This window comes from Notamacropus eugenii, chromosome 5, assembly GCF_028372415.1.
Source record: "Notamacropus eugenii isolate mMacEug1 chromosome 5, mMacEug1.pri_v2, whole genome shotgun sequence".
In the NCBI taxonomy this organism is placed as follows: Eukaryota; Metazoa; Chordata; class Mammalia; order Diprotodontia; family Macropodidae; genus Notamacropus; species Notamacropus eugenii.
In genome coordinates this window covers 30032338-30053007 of record NC_092876.1, presented here as the reverse complement: position 1 = coordinate 30053007, position 20670 = coordinate 30032338, and the positions used below count along the sequence as shown (strand labels likewise).

General features: G+C 39.0%; 1 long non-coding RNA gene across 1 annotated transcript in view; it reads left to right on the top strand.

The window, feature by feature from the left end:
- The first annotated feature begins 6031 nt into the window (after positions 1-6031).
- LOC140503849 (uncharacterized) overlaps positions 6032-20670 on the top strand; it is a 34552-nt gene continuing 19913 nt past the window's right edge. The window contains exons 1-2 of the long non-coding RNA XR_011966891.1: positions 6032-6432; positions 12087-12182. This is a non-coding gene — a long non-coding RNA (uncharacterized lncRNA). The remainder of the gene's footprint in view (positions 6433-12086; positions 12183-20670) is intronic.

The window sequence follows — 20670 nt, the reverse complement described above, 5'->3', positions numbered from 1 at the left end:
CAGTCTGCCAGCTCCAATTCTTTGAAAACAGTTCCCTAGTCTGTGGTATCTGATGAGCAATGATTAGCAGCCATGGTAAGATTTGAGCTGGTGGCTTTACAAGGAACTCTAAATCAGCAAAGATCCTGAGAATTATGCTCTTTCCAGCTCAGAAAGAAGGGAAGCTAACCCAAGCTCAGGATGGGGAAGGCAGTGATTTCTACCTATATCAGAAGTTTTAGGAACAAAGAGGAAAGAAAGAAAGGAGAGGAGAGGGGAAAACAGGGGAGGAGAATGAAGGATGAGGACAGAGGAGAGGGGAGAGAAAAGGGGATGGGAGGAGGAGTGGAGGGGAATTGGAGAGGAGTGGGAAAAGATGAAGAGGAGAGAAGAGAAGAGGGGAAGAGATCCTCACCCAGGCCTCATTTAAGGAGACTGAGAAGATCGTGGCTACAACAGTGAGATATGAGATGGATTTTTTTGTTTCTTTCTTTGTTGCTATTGTTATTTTAACCAAAAGTGCTCATTCGAGTTGCTAGAATATTGAGGAAAAAAACACACAAGAATTGACAATTCTTACCCCCTTCTCCTGTCTGACTTCATCTAGGTGAACCAAGTATTTGTTTCTAAATGTTCTTTTACATTGTTAAAGACTGCATCTGGCTAAAAAAAATGTGTGGTACATGAATTCAATGGATTATGTCTATCCTGTAAGAAATGATGCGGCTAATGAGCAGAGAAAAGCATGGAAAGATCTCATGGATGGATTCAGAGTGAAATCAGCAGAGAAATATGGTGATTCCAGCAATGTTGGTGGAAAGGATGACAAACTAAAAAATTAAAGTAAATGTCACGAAAGTATAAAGAATCAGAAGCACTAAAATGGAAAGATAGGAGAGGACAGCCCCAAGCTATCCTTCATGGAGGTGCAAGGTTCACAGAAGTTGGCACAGGACCATCCAGCATGGCCTGCCTGTGTCAAAGAAGGTTCTGTACTCTACAAGCAAAGCAGAATTGCAGTAGCTAAGAAGAAATTGAGAAGGGGAAATTAGAGCCATCTCCACCCGAAATGTTCCCATGAAATATTTTTGCCTGACCTTTGGTAAAGCCATCTGAGTTCGCACTGGTCTGATCAGCCACAGTCAGACTGTACATTGACCCCGACATAATGATGTCATTCTGGTCCTCTTTGAGTATGAGGAACAACGTGTAACAATGCAAAAGTTTGCAGACTGTTTTCCACTCTTCTTTTTCCTTTTCTTTTTTTAATTTCTATTTTTATATGAGATGATTCCCTGGAAAGGAGAAGGGGGGATACTGGAGATTACTATGATGTTGTAAAAAGAAATAGAAGACACCAATAAAAACTTATTTCCAAAAGAAAGACTGCATCTGATGGATCAGATTTCTCTCAAACATTTTGGCTATCCCTGTCCTTGACATTTCCTTGTGCCCTTTTGTTCAAGGGGTGAGGGTTCAGGACAGCTCTGGGGACAACATGAGAGAGAGCAGTCTTTCCTAGAATTGGCTGGGATCATAGCTGATTGTCAAAGTTTCTCTCACTGGGAGCATCAGACCATCAGAGTGTTTGACAGCTTCATTTGCAAGAACAAAACTTCTATGAACTTGGACCATGACCTTGATCTATTGCAACCCTCTAGTGGTGACAAATTAAAGAATGATAACAGAATTTCTTAAGCATTTACTCTGTGCCAGGCATTGAGAAAGGAGAGAGGAAGAGGCCTAAGAGAGGGAGAAAGACATAGATCCATAGATGTGCAGAGACAAAAAGGAAGCTTTAGAAAGAGAGAAGAGGAAAAGGAGAGAAAACAAAAGGGGAGAGACAGAGATAGAAAGAAATGAGAAAAGTGGATACCCTGGCAGCTTTGAACCTAAAGTGAGTTTTCAACTGCAGCCCATGAAAAGTCAGCTATATAGCCAGCCAGGCAGATTGGCCTACAAATGCATAAAGTCTGCAGTTGGGGTACTCTCCAGGGACAGCAAATTAGGTTTGGGGTGCACCTGCCACTACCAGCCTCTTAGGGCTCTTGGTGTACAAAGACCTACCTGCTCCTCAGACTTCCTTTCTGTCTCTTCATCCCTTTAATCTCTGCCCTTTCTTCTTTCTTCTGTCTCCATCCACATCCATCCTTCTGTTCATCTGACATCATCCTCCTTTCTCTCTAACTCTGTCTTCCTCCTGGTCTGACTGTCACCTGCTATTCTGAGTAAGTGGCATTGGCTGGAGAGACGCAAGCATTTTATCTGCCGAGCTATCCCCAAAGTCCTTCTCAGCAAGAAAATGTCTATGGGCTGAAGGACTGAGATGAAAGTGATGATGAGGAATTTAGAGTTAGGATCCAACAGAAAGTCAGAGAAAGACTCAGACGCTGAGATGTGACACAGAGAGACACAGTGAAAGATCTAAAGACAATGAGAAAGATTGGTAGGAAGTCTCACAATAAATGTGAAGAAAAATTAGAGACGGAAACATGGAGGTAGCAGAAAGAAACATACAAAGAAACATACAATCATAGATTCCCAAAGTTTTGAGGCACCTTCGGGGTGCCTCCCTTTCTTTGTACAAATGGAAACATTAAGTCTAAGAGAGCAGAGGAAGCTTGCCCAAAGTCACACAGCAAATCAGGAAAGAGCTGGAGCCAGAATCCAGGACCTTGTTCCCAGCCCAAGGTTTTTTCTCTGGATATTGTAAATATCTCTCCTTAGAGGCTACTATGTGATTTGATGTTGATCTTCTCAGGATATGGAAAAGGAAGTTAAATGCCTTGAGAATAGTCTTAAGAGAATAAAGGGGTCCCTTACCCTGGTTTTCTGCCCCTTCCCTACCATCAGCTCCCTCACAGACACCTGTGAGCCTGAGGGGCTGCTCTGGAATGGAAATGGGATGAGGAGGTTCCCTGTCTCTTACTCAGCACAGACAGAACTTTCTGTCATCTGCACTCTTCCACCCACTGATGCCATCACTTCCAGGCCAGAACAATACGCTTCAGGGGGCTGGGGTGTGGAGGACAGGCTCATATCCTTTGCCATCTCTTCTCAACACTGACACCATTGGCATTGATTCCCTTTCTAGTCTTGAAAAACATCTGCTGGATCTGGAGGAGCTAGGATACTGCACCCTCTCCTATCTTCCTACCCAGTCAGGTGTTTAGAACCAGGTTCAATCCTGGGGGAGCCAGACAGCTAAAGAAAAGGGTTGGTTTAGCCCATTATTTTTCACATTTTTTTGGCTCATTAATTGCCCACGCTGGCATTCCAGGAGCAGATTTACTTGTAACTCATAAAGCACTCAATGTGTAACATAAATCAGGTCTAGGGAAAGTAACTAATTTCCATATGCTAACTATTTTGTGGTTAACATTTCAGCAAACAATTTAGCAACCTTTTAGACTTATGGAATGTGTTAGAAGAATGACTTAAAACAGGATTCGGCAAGAATTTATAACTACAGTCGGCTGGGGAATGGAGATGCCCAGAAGAGAATAGAAGGGAGTTCAGAAGGAAGCAGAGATACAGGAGTGGTTTCCAGGTCATATGTGGCCTTCTAGGTGCTTGGGTGCGGTGCTTTTACTGGGTCCAAGATTCACAGAACAAATCCTTTCATTAAAGATTATTATTAATTTAAAACAATTAAGTTTAATCATTAATGAGATATTTTTTAAAAAGCAAGTAGTTCAAAATGAAGAGTCATGGTTGCCCTTAGAATACCTCTTAGAATCTCTAGACAACTTAGGATGCCTCAGACAACTCAAATGCCACCTTCAGCATGAAGCGTTTTCTGATCTCTCTCCCTTCCAAAAAAATTAGAGGAGAGTGATGTTACCAATGTCTCTGGCCTCAGAAATTCCTAGATAGGAGAAGGGTCTTCCTGACCTTCTTATATGGCTACTGGTTGCTCCTGCCTCCAGGAGGGCCAGAGAGGAAAGGAGGTTGCCCTGTGAGCCAGGATGAAGGCCACTGGGTCATCAATAGCCCTCTGTGATGTTACTACTCTTTCCCAACTGTAGCCTCAGGGAAAGAATCCTATGTCATAAATAATCTCTGCCAGAGTGAATTCTAGGATCAAAGTAGTTAGAAGTAGATGAGCAGGGGATGGGGCTGGGATCAATTCTCTAAACTAATGAGCAAGAAGAGGGGAAAGGGGCCATTCTCAGTGCAATCAGCAAGTGATTGATCGTGCCTCTGGCTCCCTCATTTTTTTCATCTGTCAAACAGGGTATTCATAGCACCCACCTCCCAAGAGTGTTATGAGGACCCAATGGGATAATATATGAAAAGTATTTTGTAAACCTCAAATGCTAGCTTTTATTTCTATTAGCTATGAATTTAATATTATAACCATAATTCATTGTTATATTATATATAATAAAATAATATTATTAGTTATAAATTACTACCTATAATGCTAGCTATTTATATTATTATCACTTTTCTTATCATCATTATTTTTAATTGTGTCCAGCTCTGTGTGAGCCACTGGAGGATAATTCAGGTCCAGCCAATAAACATGGGATGAAGTTTCTCCCTCCTGGACTCCTTCCGCTAAATGTGGCACTAAGTGTGGGTCATAAAGGAGAATACATGCTCCTGACATTTGGAAGGAAGCTGTCATTCTAACTCCATGGGCACCTGCCTGTGTGTCAGTCTGGGAACAGATACTTAGTGAAAGGCCCTCCCAATGTGTGTGCCCATGTCCCCTTGGGTGATAGCATGCCAGCAAATGTGGCTGTGGCCCTGAAACAGAGTGTTTGCCTGGGTTGTGGGTGTGTCCCTGGAGACAAATGCATGTGAGTCACAGTCCTGTGAGACTATTCCATGGTTACAGCTATACTGGTGCTTTTCCAGGAGGCAATTAGATGTACAGGGAAGTAAGCCTGTCATGGGTGCACAGATTATTCATGTAAATACATAGCATAGTCCTTCATCCACTTGATTTTTCTTGTGGGGATGGCTATGCCAAGGTCTTTTTTTTCTTCCATAACATTTTTTCACACTTTTGGTTTTTTTCTTAATTACGTATAAACAAAGTCTTTAACATCCATTTTTAAAATTTTAGGTTCCAAATTCTCTCCCTCCCTTCCTCCCCTCTTCTCTCATTGAGAAGATATGCAAACTGATTTAAATTATACATGTGTATTTGTGCAAAATATTTTCATATTGACTATGTTACAAAAGAAAACACTGATTAAAAAAGATTAATAAAGTTTTTTTAAAGTATGCTTAAATTCACATTTGTTATATAGCATGACTTTTTTCACTTAACATTTTAAAATGCTGAATTTAACTAACACCCAGTGAATCAAACACTTACTTGTACAAAGTAGTACAGAATTGTACAAGATTGCATGGGAATCTCAAATCTCTTACTTTTTCTTTTAAGCCCTGGGGGCAGGTGGCCTCTCCAGGAAGCAGGGGGACCCCATGTCCAGAGGAGCAGGAGTCCCAGGAGGGCCACCACAAGGAGCCACCTGGGATCCACCCAGCTTTTCACCCCTGCCAAACATTTAAATCCAAGAGGGAAGTCCTGCCCTAAGTCACTCTCTCCCCACCACCCCAACACTGGTTCTTGTGGGGTGACAGCAGCTCCATCCCTCAGGGAAGTGACTTTTTGCCCTCCCTGTTCCCCTGACCCATGGCACGAAGGCTTTGCCCTTGTCATGGATCCAAGAATCTCTGCAACCACCTCCACCACCACCACCACCCACTACACCGGCCACTATTCCTGCCCAACTCTGGGACACTGACTGCTGCTGTCTCTTCTCTCAGTCTGTCTGTCTGTCTTTGTCTCTTCCTATCTCCCCTCCTCTTCTCTATCTCTGTCTCTCCTACTGTCTCTCTCTGTCCCCTCCCCCTCGTTCTGTTTTTCTGCATCATGCTTTGGATACAGATCAATAAAAACTGGTAACTGCTACACTCCCTACACTCTATCTGATTCTTGGAGTCACCAGGGTTCATGACAGGTCAACATAGGGTGCTAGGAACCTTCCTGACTCAAATGGAGACCTGACATGCCCAGCCTAGTCCTACCCTCACCTCCCTTCACAGCTTTCTGTTGTGACCCTGACCTGGGAGCAATTATTGCCTGTCCCTAAAGCTTCAACACAGAAAATAGACAAGGAGAGACAGAGATTGTGGAAATGTGGAGACAGAAATCTGCCCAAAATATGACAGGACTTCGAGAAGCAAAGATGGAAAGGCAGGTGTAGAGGAGGGGAAAGGGGAGAAAAAAGGGTAGAAAGATGTGGAGGTGCAGAGAGAATAAAGACAAGTAAAGACCAAGAGAGATACTGAGGAAGAAGACAGAACCAAAGGTCCAGAATCATAGGTATAGCTGGAAGGAAGCTTAAAAGCCAATTGACCCAACCGTTGTCCTGTTACACAAAAGAAAACTGAGGCCCAGGACAGTCAAATGACTTTCCCAAGGTCACACAGGTAAGTGACATAACTCAGATGGGAACCAGAGCCCTCTGACCCCCAAATCCAGCCCTGTACACTACACTGCCAAGAAGGAGACAGACAGACATAGAGTGAAGGAGAGAGTATACAGGTATAAAGGTCTATCATGAGTGTACAGATTATTCATCTAACTACATAGCATAGTCCATACAATAGGGGTTCCTAATCCCCTTGTTTTTCCTGTATGGATGGCTATGCCAAGGTCTTTTTTCCCCCTCCATAATTTTTTCTCATTTAATCTTTATTTTTTTCTCAATAACACATAATCAAAATTTTTAGTACTCATTTCTAAAATTTTAAGTTGAAAATTCCCTCCCTTCTTCCCCTCTTCTCTCCTTGAAAATACATGAAATTTGATTTAGATTATATATGTGTAGTCATGCAAAACATTTCCACATTAGCTATGTTACAAAAGAAAACACAAGTTTTTAAAAAAAACAAGAATAATAAAGCAAAAACAGGTATGCCCAAATCCACATTTATTATATTCCATGGTTCTTTTAATTTATTTTTTTACCTATTTGGAACTTAACACTCAATGAATAAAAGTACTTACTTATGCAAAGTAGTACAGAATTGCACAAGATTGCATAGAAATCTCAAATCTCTTGCTTTATCTTTTAAGTAGATAATAAATCCTACCTGTAACTTTCTCTTTTTATTTTTAAAATTTTATTATTCATTTTTAAAAAGTTTTGAGTTCCTAAATCTCTCATCTCCTATCCTTCCCCCACCCACTGAAAAGGCAAGAAAAGTGCTATCAATTATACATGTTGAAACAATGCCAAACATTTCCATATTAGCCATGTTGCAAAAGAGGGAGAGAAAGTGAAAAATTATGCTTCAGTCTGCATTCAAATTCTATCAGTTCTTTCTCTGGAGATGGATAGCATTTTTTCACTATAAGTCCTTTGGAATTGTCTTTGATCATTGCATTGCTGAGAATAGCTAAGTCATGTGTAGTTGGTCATTGTACAATATTACTGTTACTGTATACAGTGTTCTCCTCATTCTCTCATCATCACTTCCTCATCACTTCATTTTGCATCAGTTCATGTAAATTTTCCCAAGTTTTTCTGAAAGTATCCTGTTCATCATTTCTTACAGAAAAGTAGTATTCCATAACAATCACCTCGTGACTTGTTTAGCCATTCCTCAACCGAAGGGCATCCCTTCAATTTCCAGTTCTTTGCCACCAAAAAAGAATACTTAGAGATAGATAGAGATATAGATACACACACATATACACATATGTATGTATGTGTATATATACATATATGTGTATGTGTGTATATATATATATATTTGTATGTATAGGTCCTTTTCTTTTTTCTTTGATCGTTTTGGGGGTGTAGACTTGGTAGTGATATTACTGGATCAAAGGGAATGTACAGTTTTATAGTCCTTTGGGCATGGTTTCACATTACTCTCCAGAATGGTTAAATCAATTCACAACTGCACCAGCAGTGTATTAGTGTCCCACTTTTTCCACATCCCCTCCAACATCTGTCATTTTCCTTTTCTGTATATCAGCTGATATGATAGGCATAAGATAGTACCTTAGAGTTGTCTTAATTTGTTCTTCTCGAATCAATAGTGATTTAGAGTATTTTATATGATTATGAATAATTTTAATTTCTTCTTCTGAAAACTGCCTGTTTATATACTTTCATCGTTTATCAATTGGGTATTGACTTGTATTATTATAACTTTCATTTAGTTTTCTATATATTTGAGAAATGAGACCTTTTTCAGAGAAATTTGCTGTAAAAATTTCCCCCTCTCCCCCCAGCTTCCTGCTCTCCTTCTAATCTTGGCTTCATTGGGGTTTTGGTGCAAAACCTTTTTAATTTGATTAATCAAAATTATTTATTTTATTTCCCATGGTCCTCTCTATCTCTTATGTAGTCACAAACTCTTCCCTTATCCATAGATCTGACAGATAAAATTTTCCATGCTCCCCTACTTTTCCCATGATATCACCCTTTATGTCTAAATCAGGTACCCGTTTTGATCTTATCTCAGTATACAGTGTGAGATGTTGGTCTATGCTTAGTTTCTACCAAACTGCTTTCCAGTTTTCATAGCAACTTTTTTCAAGTGGTGAAATCTTGTCCCAAAAGTTTGGATCTTTGGATTTATCAAAGACTAGATAACTATGGTCATTATTACTATGTATTATTTTTCACTGATGAACTATTCTATTTCATTATCGTTATTATTATTATTATTTCTTTTTAATACCTATAGTCTGGTGCCCAGAAATTCTGAGCCCTGGCTTTTTTTTTAATATAATTTAATTTTCTTCAGTTTCAACATTCATTTCCACAAGATTTTGAATTACAAATTTTCTTCCCATCTCTCCCCTCCCCCTGCCCCAGGAAAGTGTGTACCCCAACAACCCCTTTCCCCAATCTGCCCTCTCTTCTATCACCCCCCCCCTTCTAATGCCCCTCTCCTCTATTTTCCTGTAGGGTAAGATAGATTTCTATGCCCATAAATACAACTTATTTCCCAGTTGCCAGTAAAAACAATTTTTAATATTCATTTTAAAGCTTTGAGTTCCACATTCTCTCCCTTCCTACCTCCCCACTCACCTTCAATGAGAAAGCAAGCAATTTGATATAGGTCATACATGTGTAACCATGCAAAACACTTCCAGCTCCACCAAGCCAGCATTCCTTCTTGCCCCAGGGCCACCACACAGGACTGCGACCCAGATCAGCCCCTCAATTCCCCCACTGTCTGTAGTCCAAGAGCTCCAGAAGCATCTGGCCATTGCAACAGTGGCTGCCACTACCCTGGGTCTGGACCTGGAGCTGGGGCCAGACCATGTTCCTCTCTCATCCAGGTGAGAGAGCTTTCCCACTGACTTTTGAAGCTGTCTTTGGTGTTTGTAGGTTGAGAAGTCTGGAAACTGCAGCACAATAATTCAGTGCCCTGAGGCCTGCTCTAGTCCATGCTTGGGTGCATTCTACTCTGAGCCAGGTGTGATATACCCTCCTGTTGCCCTTCAAAATTGTCTTGGGCTGGAAATCTGTTTCACTCTGTCATTTTGTAGCTTCTGCTGCTCTAGAATCTGTTCAGAGTCATTTTGTACAGGTATTTTGAGACATTTGGGTGTAGAGGTCAAGCAGGACTCTGTTTCTACTCCACCATCTTGGTTCTTCCCCCTACTATTATATTTCTTAGTCAATATCAGGTTGTTGTGATGATTACAACTTTGTAATACAGTTTCAGATCTAGTACTGCCATGCCTTCACAGTTCTGATTTCCTTGATATTCTTGAGCTCTTGTCCTTCTAGGTGAGCTTTGTTCTTTTTTCTAGCCCTGTAAAAATAATTTTAAAAAAAAATTTTTTTTTTAAAATTTGATTGATATAGTGCTGAACAAGTAAATTAATTTAGGCAGAATTGTCATTTTTACCATGTTGGCTCAGTCTACCCATGAGCAATTAATATCTCTCCAATTGTTTAGATCTGACTTTATTTGTATGGAGTGTTTTCTAATTGTATTCATATAACTCCTGAGTTTGTCTTAGCATGTAGACTCCCAAGTGTTTTGTATTGTCTGCAGTTATTTTAAATGGAATTTCTCTTTCAATCTCTTCCTGATGGACTTTGTGGGAAATACATAGAAATGCTGACGATTTATGTAAGTTTATTTTATATCCTGAGCCTTTGCTAAAGTTGTTAGTGATGTCAGCCAGCTTTTTAGTTGATTTTCTGGGATTCTCTACATAGGCCATCATTTCTTCTAGAAGGAATTATAATTTTGTTTCCTCATCGCCTAGTCTAATCCTTTAGATTTCTTTATCTCCGCTTCTTGCTATTGCTAACAATTCTAGAAAAATATTGAATAACACTAGGGATAATGGGCAACCTTGCTTCACCCCTAATCTTATTGGTAAGACTTCTTGCTTATCTCTGTTACAAATAATCTTACTGATGGTTATAGATAGATACTACCTATCATGTTAAGGAAAGCTCAATTGTATTGTTTTGTATTGTTTTTGCTAGGAATGAATGCTGCATTTTGTCAAAAGTTTTTCTGCATCTATTGAAATAATCATATGATATCTGTTGGGGCAACTAGGTGGTTCAGTGGATAGAGCACTAGTGCAGGAGTCAGGAGGACCTGAGTTTAAATCTCACCTCAGACACTTGACACTCACTAGTTGTGTGATGTTGGGCAAGTTGCTTAACCCCAGTTGTCTCATCTTGGGTCATCTCCAGTCATCTTGATGACTATCTGGTCACCAGAGGAGAAGTGAGGCTGGTGATCTGCACAACCCTCCCTCACTCAAAACAAAGTCAAGTGCAAGTCATGTCATTATTTTTCTGGTGGCATGCTCTTCTTTGGTAAAGAAGAAAGAACACATACACACACACACACACACACACACAATATCTGTTGCTTTTGTTATTGATATGGTCAATTATTCAGATAGTTTTCCTAATTTTGAACCAGAATGCAGATTCCTGGTATAAATTCCACCTGATTATAATGGGTGATATCTCTGATATATTGCTGTAATCTCTTTGATAGTGTTTTATTTAAAGTTTTGTATTAATAGTCATTGGGGAAATTGGTTTTCTTTCTCTGTTTTGTTCTTCCTGGGTTAGGTATCAGCACCATATTTGCATCATAAAAGGAATTTGGTAGGACTTTTCTCTGTCTATTTTTCCAAATACTTTATATAGTATTAGATTTAATTATTCTTTAAATGTTTAGCTGAATTAAATTATTCTGGGGATTTGTTATTAGGGAGTTAATTTGTGACTTGTTCAGTTTCTTTTTCTGAGATAAGGTTATTTAAGTATTCTTTTTCCTCTTCTGTTAATATGGGTAACATATTTTTGTAAATATGCATCCATTCCATTTAGATTGTCAGATTAACTGGCATATAATTGGGCAAAAAAGCTCTTAGTAATTGCTTGTACTTCCTCTTCATTGATGATAAATTCAAACTTTTCATTTTTTGATACTGGTAATTTGATTATCTTCTCTTTTTATATTCAAATTAATCAATAGTCTATTTAATTTAATGATTTTTCATAAAGCCAGCTCCTAGTTTTATGTGTTACTTCAATGGTTTTTTTGCTTTCAATTTTATTAATCTCTCTTTTGATTTTCAGGATTTCTAATTTGGTGTTTAATTGGGGATTTTTAATTTGTTCTTTTTCTAGTTTTTTGTTTTTGTTGTTGCACACCCAATTCATTGATCTGCTCTTTCTCTGTTTTATTGATGTAAGTATTTAAAGGTATAAATTTTCCGCTAAGTACTGCTTTGACTGTACCCCTTAAATTTTTTCATGTTGTCTCATTGTTGTCATTCTTTTTAATAAAATTGTTGCTTTTATGAGATATTCCTTGACCCACTCATTCTTTAGAGTTAGATTATTTATTTTCCAATTAATTTTTAATCTGCATTTTCATGTCTCTTTTTGAATATAATTTTATTGAATTATGGTATGAAAAGGATGCATTTAATATTTCTGCTTTTCTGCACTTGTTTCTGAGGATTTTAGGCTCTAATAAATAGTAAATTTTTGTGAAAGTGCTATGTACAGCTGAGAATAAGACTAATACTCATCAAGCTCTTTTGAATAATTACAAATCTCTTCTAGACTACTCTAGAAAATTCTGCAATCTTCTAGAATTAAACACAATCGAGACAATGACAACCACAAACAGGAGTATCAGGAGGACAACACCTTCCAGAGGTAGGTGCTCTTCAACTTGGGATCAACTATTCATAACCATGATCAGTGATATTTTTTTAAATAATTTATTTATTTTTGTTTTTTATATTAATTTTATTTATTTTTAGTGTTCTATAATCACTACCATAAAACTTAGGTTTTTTTCCCCCTACCGACCCCCCACCACCACCCTCCGTCTCTGAGATGGCATACAATTCTATGTAGGATCTACACATATATTCCTATTAAATACATTTTCACTATAGTCATTCTGTATAGAAGAACTAAAATAAATGGGAGAAATCATATAACAAACCAAAACATTAAACACACACACACACAAAATGGTCTGCTACATTCTGCGAATGAATTCCATAGTTCTTTCTCTGGATGTGGAAGGCATTTTGCCTTAGAATATCATTGGGATTTTTTTTTTTAAGTCCTTGCATTGCTGTGAAGATCCAAGTCTACCAGAAAAAAACTCTCTCACACTGTGGTCGTTGCTGTGCACAAAGTTCTCCTGGTTCTGCTCCTTTCACTCAGCATCAGATCATATAAGTCCTTCCAGGCCTCTCTGAAGTCTTCTTGTTCATCATTTCTTATGGCACAATAGTACTCCATTACATTCATATACCATAATTTATTCAGCCATTCCCCAATTGATGGATATTCCCTTGACTTCCAGTTTTTGGCAACTACAAAGAGTGCTGCTATAAATATTTTTGTACATGTGGGACCCTTTCCCATTTTTATGATCTCTTGGGGATACAGTCCTAGTAGCGATATTGCTGGGTCAAAGGGTATGCACATTTTTGTAGCCCTTTGGGCATAGTTCCAAATTGCTCTCCAGAATGGTTGGATGAGCTCGCAGCTCCACCAACAATGAATTAGTGTTCCAACTCTCCCACATCCTCTCCAACATTTATCATTTTCCTGTTCTGTCATGTTTGCCAATCTCATAGGTGTGATGTGGTACCTCAGAGTTGTTTTGATTTGCATCTCTCTAATGAAAAGTGATTTAGAGCATTTTTTCATATGATTATAGATATCTGCAATTTCTTCCTCTGAAAATTGCCTGTTCATATCCTTTGACCATTTATCAATTGGGGAATGACTTGTATGATTATACATTTGAGTCAGCTCTCTATATATTCTAGAAATGAGGCTTTTATCCCCGAGCTTAGCTGTAAAAATTCTTTCCCAATTTATTACATCCCTCTGGATTTTGGTTGCATTGGGTTTGGTTGTGCAAAAACTTCTCAGTTTAATGTAATCAAAGTTATCCATTTTGCATTTCATAATGCTTTCTATCTCTTCTTTAGTAAAAAATTATTCCCTTCTCCATAAATCTGATAAATACACTATTCCTTGCTCCTTTAGTTTGTCCACGGTATCAGTCTTTATACCTAGATCATGTACCCATTTGGACTTTATTCTTGTGTGCCATGTCAGGCATTGGTCTATGCCTAGTTTCCACCACGCTGTTATCCAGTTTTCTCAGCAATTTTTGTCAAACAGTGAGTTCTTATCCCAGAAGTTGGGGTCCTTGGGTTTATCAAAAACAGGAGATTGCTATATTCATCGTCTACTGTGTCTTGAGTACCAAGCCTATTCCATTTGTCTACCCTGCTGTTTCTTAGACAGTACCAAGTGTTTTTAATAATTGCTGTTTTATCATACAATTTGAGATCTGGTAGAGCTAGGCCATCTTCCTTAGCATTTTTTTTATTAGCTCCTTTGATATTCTGGACCTTTTGTTCTTCCAGACAAAGGCTGATATTATTTTACCCAGCTCTAGAAAATAATTATCTGATAGTTAATTGGGATGGCACTAAATAAGTAAATTAATTTAGGTAGAATTGCCATTTTTATTATATTGGCTTGGCCTATCCATGAGCAACTGATGCTTTTCCACTTACTTAAATCTGACTTTATTTGTGCAAAAAGTGTCTTGTAATTGTGTTCATAAAGTTCCCGGGTTTGTTTTGGCAGGTAAACTCCCGAATATTTTATAGTATCCACCCTAGCTTTAAATGGGATTTCTCTTTCTATCTCTTGCTGTTAGACTTTCTTACTAATACATAGGAATGCAGAAGATTTGTGCGGGCTTATTTTGTAATCTGCAACTTTGCCAAAGTTGTTTATTATTTCAAGTAGTTTTTTACTTGAATGTATGGGATTCTTGAAGCATATCATCATATCATCTGCAAAGAGTGATAACTTAGTTTCTTCTTGCCTATTCTTATTCCTTCAATTTCCTTATCTTGTCTAACTGCTACAGCTAACATTTCTAGTACCATATTGAATAATAGTGGTGATAATGGACATCCTTGTTTCACCCCTGATCTTATTGGAAATGCATCTAGCTTACCTCCACTGCATATAATGTTTGCTGAAGGTTTTAGGTAGATACTGCTTATTATTTTATGGAAAGTTCCCTTTATTCCGATGTTCTCCAGCATTTTTAATAGAAATGGGTGTTGTATTTTGCCGAAAACTTTTCCTGCGTCTATTGAGATAATCATGTGGTTTCTGTTAGTTTTGTTGTTGATATGATCAATAATGCTAATAGTTTTCCTAATATTGAACCAGCCCTGCATTCCTGGTATGAACCCTACCTGATCATAATGTATTATTCTCGTGATAAGATGCTGTATTTGTTTTGCTAAAATCTTATTTAAAATTCTTGCATCTATATTCACTAGAGAAATTGGTCTATAATTTTCTAAGGTCTTCTGTTGCCTGAGCCCAGTTTAGTTCCCTTTGGAGGCAGGGGTCTTGACTTCCTCTGACAGTATGCCTTGTTCTTCCTCATCCGAAAGGATGGGAGGAGACACCTGTTCCCCAAGAAAGTAACCTTCTATGGTCTTATTTTTCTTCCCTTTTGGGGGCATTTTCCCAGCCAGTTACTTGACTTCTGAGTTTCCTCTCCACACCCACCTCACCTCCAGATCCGCCCAGTCAGTACTTGGGGGCTGAGATTTAAATGAGCTGCTCCCAAATCTCAGGGGCTTCTGCAGGGGCAGGGCTGCTACTTAGTGTGAGATTAAGTTCAGCTGCTCAGGTAGGGGCAGGGCCACCACACAGGGTTCAGTTCCCTTAGGGGCTTTCTGATAAGACCGTCAACAATGGATGTGGGCTATTGCCTGCTTAGGGAGCCCCATCTGCTGCTGCTTCTACTGCTACCACCTGAGGAGGCCTGAGGAGGCCACTCACCTCTCGACCAGCTGAAAAGACCCTCTCACTGACCTTTGGCACCTGTGGGTTAAGGGATCTGCAGTGCCGCCACAGATTCTGTCCCTGAAGACTGCTCAGATCTGCTCCTCTCGATGCCGCTTGACCAATGCAGGGCTGGGCTCTGCTCCACATCTGGTGCACAACAGACCTTTCCTGTCGGTCTTTCAGGTCTCTCTGGGACAGAAATTTCCTCCACCCTGTTGCTCTGTGGCTTCTGCTGCTCTAGAATTTGTTCAGAGTTCTTCTTTACAGGCATTTTATGGACTATGGGGTAAGAGCTAAGCATATGTGCTTCTTTCTACTCCACCATCTTGGCTCCTCCCCTATAATTTTCTTTCTCTGTTTTGTCTCTTCCTAGTTTAGGTATCAAAACCATATTTGAATCATAAAAAGAATTTGGGAGGACTCCTTCTTCCCCAATTTTCAAAGATAGTCTACATAATATTGGAATTAACTGTTCTTTAAATGTTTGATAGAATTCACTTGTAAATCCATCTGGCCCTGGAGATTTTTTCCCAGGGAGTTCATTGATGGCTTGTTCAATTTCTTTTTCTGAGATGAGGTTGTTTTAATATTCAACTTCCTCTTCTGTCAATCTGGGCAATTTATATTTTTTAAAATACTCATCCAGGATGGGAGGCCAAGGTGGAGTGAGAGCAATGACTCACCTAAGCTCCTGGACAAACTCCTTTGGATACCTCTGAAAGGAGAATCTGACCAAACTTTGGAGGTGCAGAATCCAATGGGTGACAGACTGTGACGGATTCGGAGCCCAAGTTAGACTGGAAGGTCCACGGGAAGGATCTGTTCTGCGGGGGTGAGCCCCCAGGGCACAGCAGAGCAGTGCAGCAGAGCAGAAGGGACCCGAGAAGCCTGAGAGTGGCACCAGCTGAGCAGAAGACAGGGTGAACCAAGCCGGTGAGAGCCGCTGAGCCCCAGATATCAGCGCAGCAGCTCCTGAGACCTTCAGCCTGAAGATTAAACTTTGGTAAGTCACCTACTTGAACTTCTGGGAGCCAGGATGGCGGAGTGATCAGTAAATGCTCTCTCCTCCCCCCCTGCTGACTGAAAGAACCATAAAATATTTCCCCACAAAAATCCTGGATCAGCGGGAACAGCAGAAGGGGCAAATAGTCTCATAACACCTGAGGCTAGGAAAATAGCTAAGGGGGATTCCTCCTACTGTGGCGGAGGTGATCCAGAAGGACAGAGGACCCAGGGCAGAGAAAATTTGCACTAGGACCCAGGCAAGCCTCAGCGCCAGGAGAGGAGCCCCAGCAGGGGTGGAAACATGCATTAGCATCTAGGCATGCCTCAGCCCTCCAGGGGAAAAGGGAAAACAGTAGGGAAGCTGGGATCACCATCCCCTGAGCTTGCCTTTGCCTCAGTTCAGCTGAGGAGATATCCTGTGACCAGACCACTCCTCCCACACACTTAACAAGCTAACCCCAGGGTTGATCCGGAAAACAAAAAGCAAAAACCTGCTTTTAGCTTTTTCACACATCAGCCCAACACAAAGTTCTGTAGCTTCTGATTGAAAGAACCAGAAACTACAACACTCAGTCAACATCATGAACAGGAAAAGGCAGATGAAGGGTGAAAAAACCATAGAATCTTTCTATGGGGATAAGAGCTGAGACTGTACTTCCATCTGAAACTTCAGAAGGGACTATGAACTTCTCGCAAGCACAAGCAGCTCTCCTGGAACAGCTGAAGAAGGACATAGAGGAAAAACTGGCCAATGATTTTAAAATTATAAAAAAAGAATTCACTGATGAGAACATCACTTTGAAAAGGAAAATGGAACAAATGGAAAAGGAAGTTCAAAAATTAACTGGAGAAAATAATTCCCTAAAAGGAAGAGTTAATCAAATGGAAAAGGAAACCCAAAACCTAATTGGGAAAACTGGTCAAATGGAAAAGGAAACACAAAACCTAACTGGGAAAATCGGTCGAATGGAAAAGGAAGTACAAAAATTAACTGGAGAAAATAGCTCCTTAAAGGGAAAAATTGGTCAGATGGAAAAGGAGATGCAAAAGTTAACTGAAGAAAACAATATGATAAAGATTAGAATTGGGCAAGTAGAAACTAATGACTCAATGAGGCAACAAGAATCAGTCAAACAAAATCCAAAGAATGAAAAGATAGAAGAAAATGTAAAATATTAAAGGAAAAACAACTGACCTGGAAAATAGATCCAGGAGAGAAAATTTAAGAATTATTGGCATGCCAGAAACCCATGATGAAGAAAAGAGTCTGGACAATATCTTCCAGGAAATCATCAAGGAAAACTGCCCAGAAGTGCTAGATTCAGAGGGCAAAAGAGTCATTGAAAGAATCCACCACTCCCCTCCAGAAAGGGATCCCAAACTCAAAACCCCAAGAAATATCGTTGCCAAATTCCAGAGCTATCAAGTGAAAGAGAAGATACTACAAGCAGCCAGAAAGAAACAATTCAAATATCAAGGACATACAGTCAGGATCACACAGAACCTTGCAGCTTCTACATTAAAAGATCGAAAGAATTGGAATCCAATATTCCATAAGGCAAAGGAGTTGGAATTTCAACCAAGGATCAACTACTCCGCAAAGTTCAGCATAACATTTCAGGCAAGGAGAAAGTCATTCAATGAAATAAGGGATTTCCAGAGCTTCCTGACCAAAACGCCAGAACTCAATAGACAATTCGATCTTCAAATGCAGGTCTCAAGAGAATCATAAAAAGGTAAACAGGGGGGAAAAAACAAAAACAAAAACTTGTTACTCAATTAGGGCAAACTGTTTACCTCCCTATAAGGGAAGATGATACCTGTTAATCTTGAGAACTGTACAGCTATTATGATAAAAGGGATATACATAGAGGGAACGGGTATAAAGCAAATGATGTCATGTCAAAAATATGATTTAAGTATGAGAAGGGATTGTAATAGGAGGTGTGAAAAGGAGGAAGCAGAAAATGGCAAATTACATTACAGGAAGAAGTACAAAACTGTAGTAGAGGGAAGGAGGGGAGGGAGATGAGCATTGTTTGAGAGGTACTCTCATCTGATTTGTTTAAAGGAGGGAACAATAATCTTAAGTAGATAATCCTAACTAGCTCTATAGGTAGTAGGAGGGGAAGGGGGAAGAAAGGGGAGGGAGGCTAAAAGGGAAGGAAGAAGCAATAACAGTAAAGGGGAGTAAAAGGGAGGGGGGCTAAAAGAAGGAGGGGAAGGCTGCAGGAGGGGGTGAAAAGTGAATACTATTGAGGAGGGGAAGGGAGAGGGGAGAGCTAAAAGCACAAATGGCGGGAAAGAGGAGGAAGGGAAATACACAGATTGTAATCATAACTGTGAATGTGAATGGAATGAATTCTCCCATAAAACGGAGATGGATAGCAGAATGGATTAAAAGCCATAATCCAACAATATGCTGCTTACAAGAAACACATTTGAAACGGGGGGATACACATAGGATAAAGGTCAAAGGATGGAGCAGAATATATTGTGCTTCAGCTCATGTAAGAAAGGCAGGAGTAGCAATCCTAATCTCAGACAAAGCAAAAGCAGAAATAGATCTAATCAAAAGGGATAAGGATGGAAACTATATCCTGCTAAAAGGCACCATAGACAATGAAGCAATATCATTACTAAACATGTATGCTCCAAGTGGTATAGCATCCAGATTCTTAGAGGAGAGGTTGGGGGACGTGAAGGAAGAAATTGATAGCAAAACTATACTAGTGGGGGACCTCAACCTCCCCCTCTCTGAACTCGATAAATCTAACCTCAAAATAAACAAGAAAGAGGTTAAAGAGGTAAATAAAACTCTGGATAAGGTAGATATGATAGATTTTTGGAGAAAATTGAATGGGAATAGAAAGGAAAATACCTTTTTCTCAGCAGTACATGGAACATTTACAAAAATTGACCATGTACTAGGACATAAAAATCTCACAGTCCAGTGCAGAAAGGTAGAGATAATCAATGCATCCTTCTCAGATCATAATGCATTAAAAATTATATGTAATAAAAGGCCATGGAAAGATAAACCAAAAATGAATCGGAAGCTACATAATCTAATCGTAAAGAAGGAGTGGGTTAAACAAGAAATCATAGAACAATCAACAACTTCATTCAAGAGAATGACAATAATGAGACAACCTATCAAATCTTATGGGATGCTGCAAAAGCAGTTCTTAGGGGAAGTTTTATGTCTTTGAATGCTTACATAAATAAAATAGAGAAAGAGGAGATCAATGACTTGGACTTGCAGTTGAAAAAGCTAGAAAAAGAACAAATTGAAAATCCCCAAGTAAATATCAAATTAGAAATACTGAAAACCAAAGAAGAGATTAATAAAATTGAAATTAAGAAAACTATTGAATTAATAAATAAAATCAATAGTTGGTTTTAGGAAAAAACTAATAAAATTGATAAACCTTTGGTCAATCTGATTTAAAAAAAAAAAGAAGAAAATCAAATTACTAATATTAAAAATGAAAGGGGTGAACTCACCTCCAATGAGGAGGAAATTAAAACAATAATTAGAAACTACTTTGCCCAACTTTATGCCCACAAATTCGATAATCTAAACGAGATGGATGAATATTTTAAAAAATACAAATTGCCCAGATTAACAGAAGAGGAAGTTGAATACTTAAACAACCCTATCTCAGAAAAAGAAATTGAACAAGCTATCAATGAACTCCCTAGGAAAAAATCCCCAGGGCCAGATGGATTCACAAGTGAATTCTATCAAACATTTAAAGAACAGTTAATTCCAATACTATATAGACTATTTTTGAAAATTGGGGAAGAAGGAGTCCTCCCAAATTCTTTCTATGATAAAAATATGGTTTTGATACCCAAGCCAGGAAGAGACAAAACAGAGAAAGAAAATTATAGGCCAATTTCCCTAATGAATATAGATGCAAAAATTTTAAATAAGATTTTAGCAAAACGAATACAACATCTTATCACGAGATTAATACAGTATGATCAGGTAGGATTCACACCAGGAATGCAGGGCTGGTTCAGTATTAGGAAAACTATTAGCATTATTGATCATATCAACAACAAAAGTAACAAAAACCACATGATTATCTCAATAGATGCAGAAAAAGCTTTTGACAAAATACAACACCCATTCCTATTAAAAACACTGGAGAACATCGGAATAAAGGGAACTTTCCATAAAATAATAAGCAGTATCTATCTAAAACCTTCAGCAAGCATTATATGCAATGGGGATAAGCTAGATGCATTCCCAATAAGATCAGGGGTGAAACAA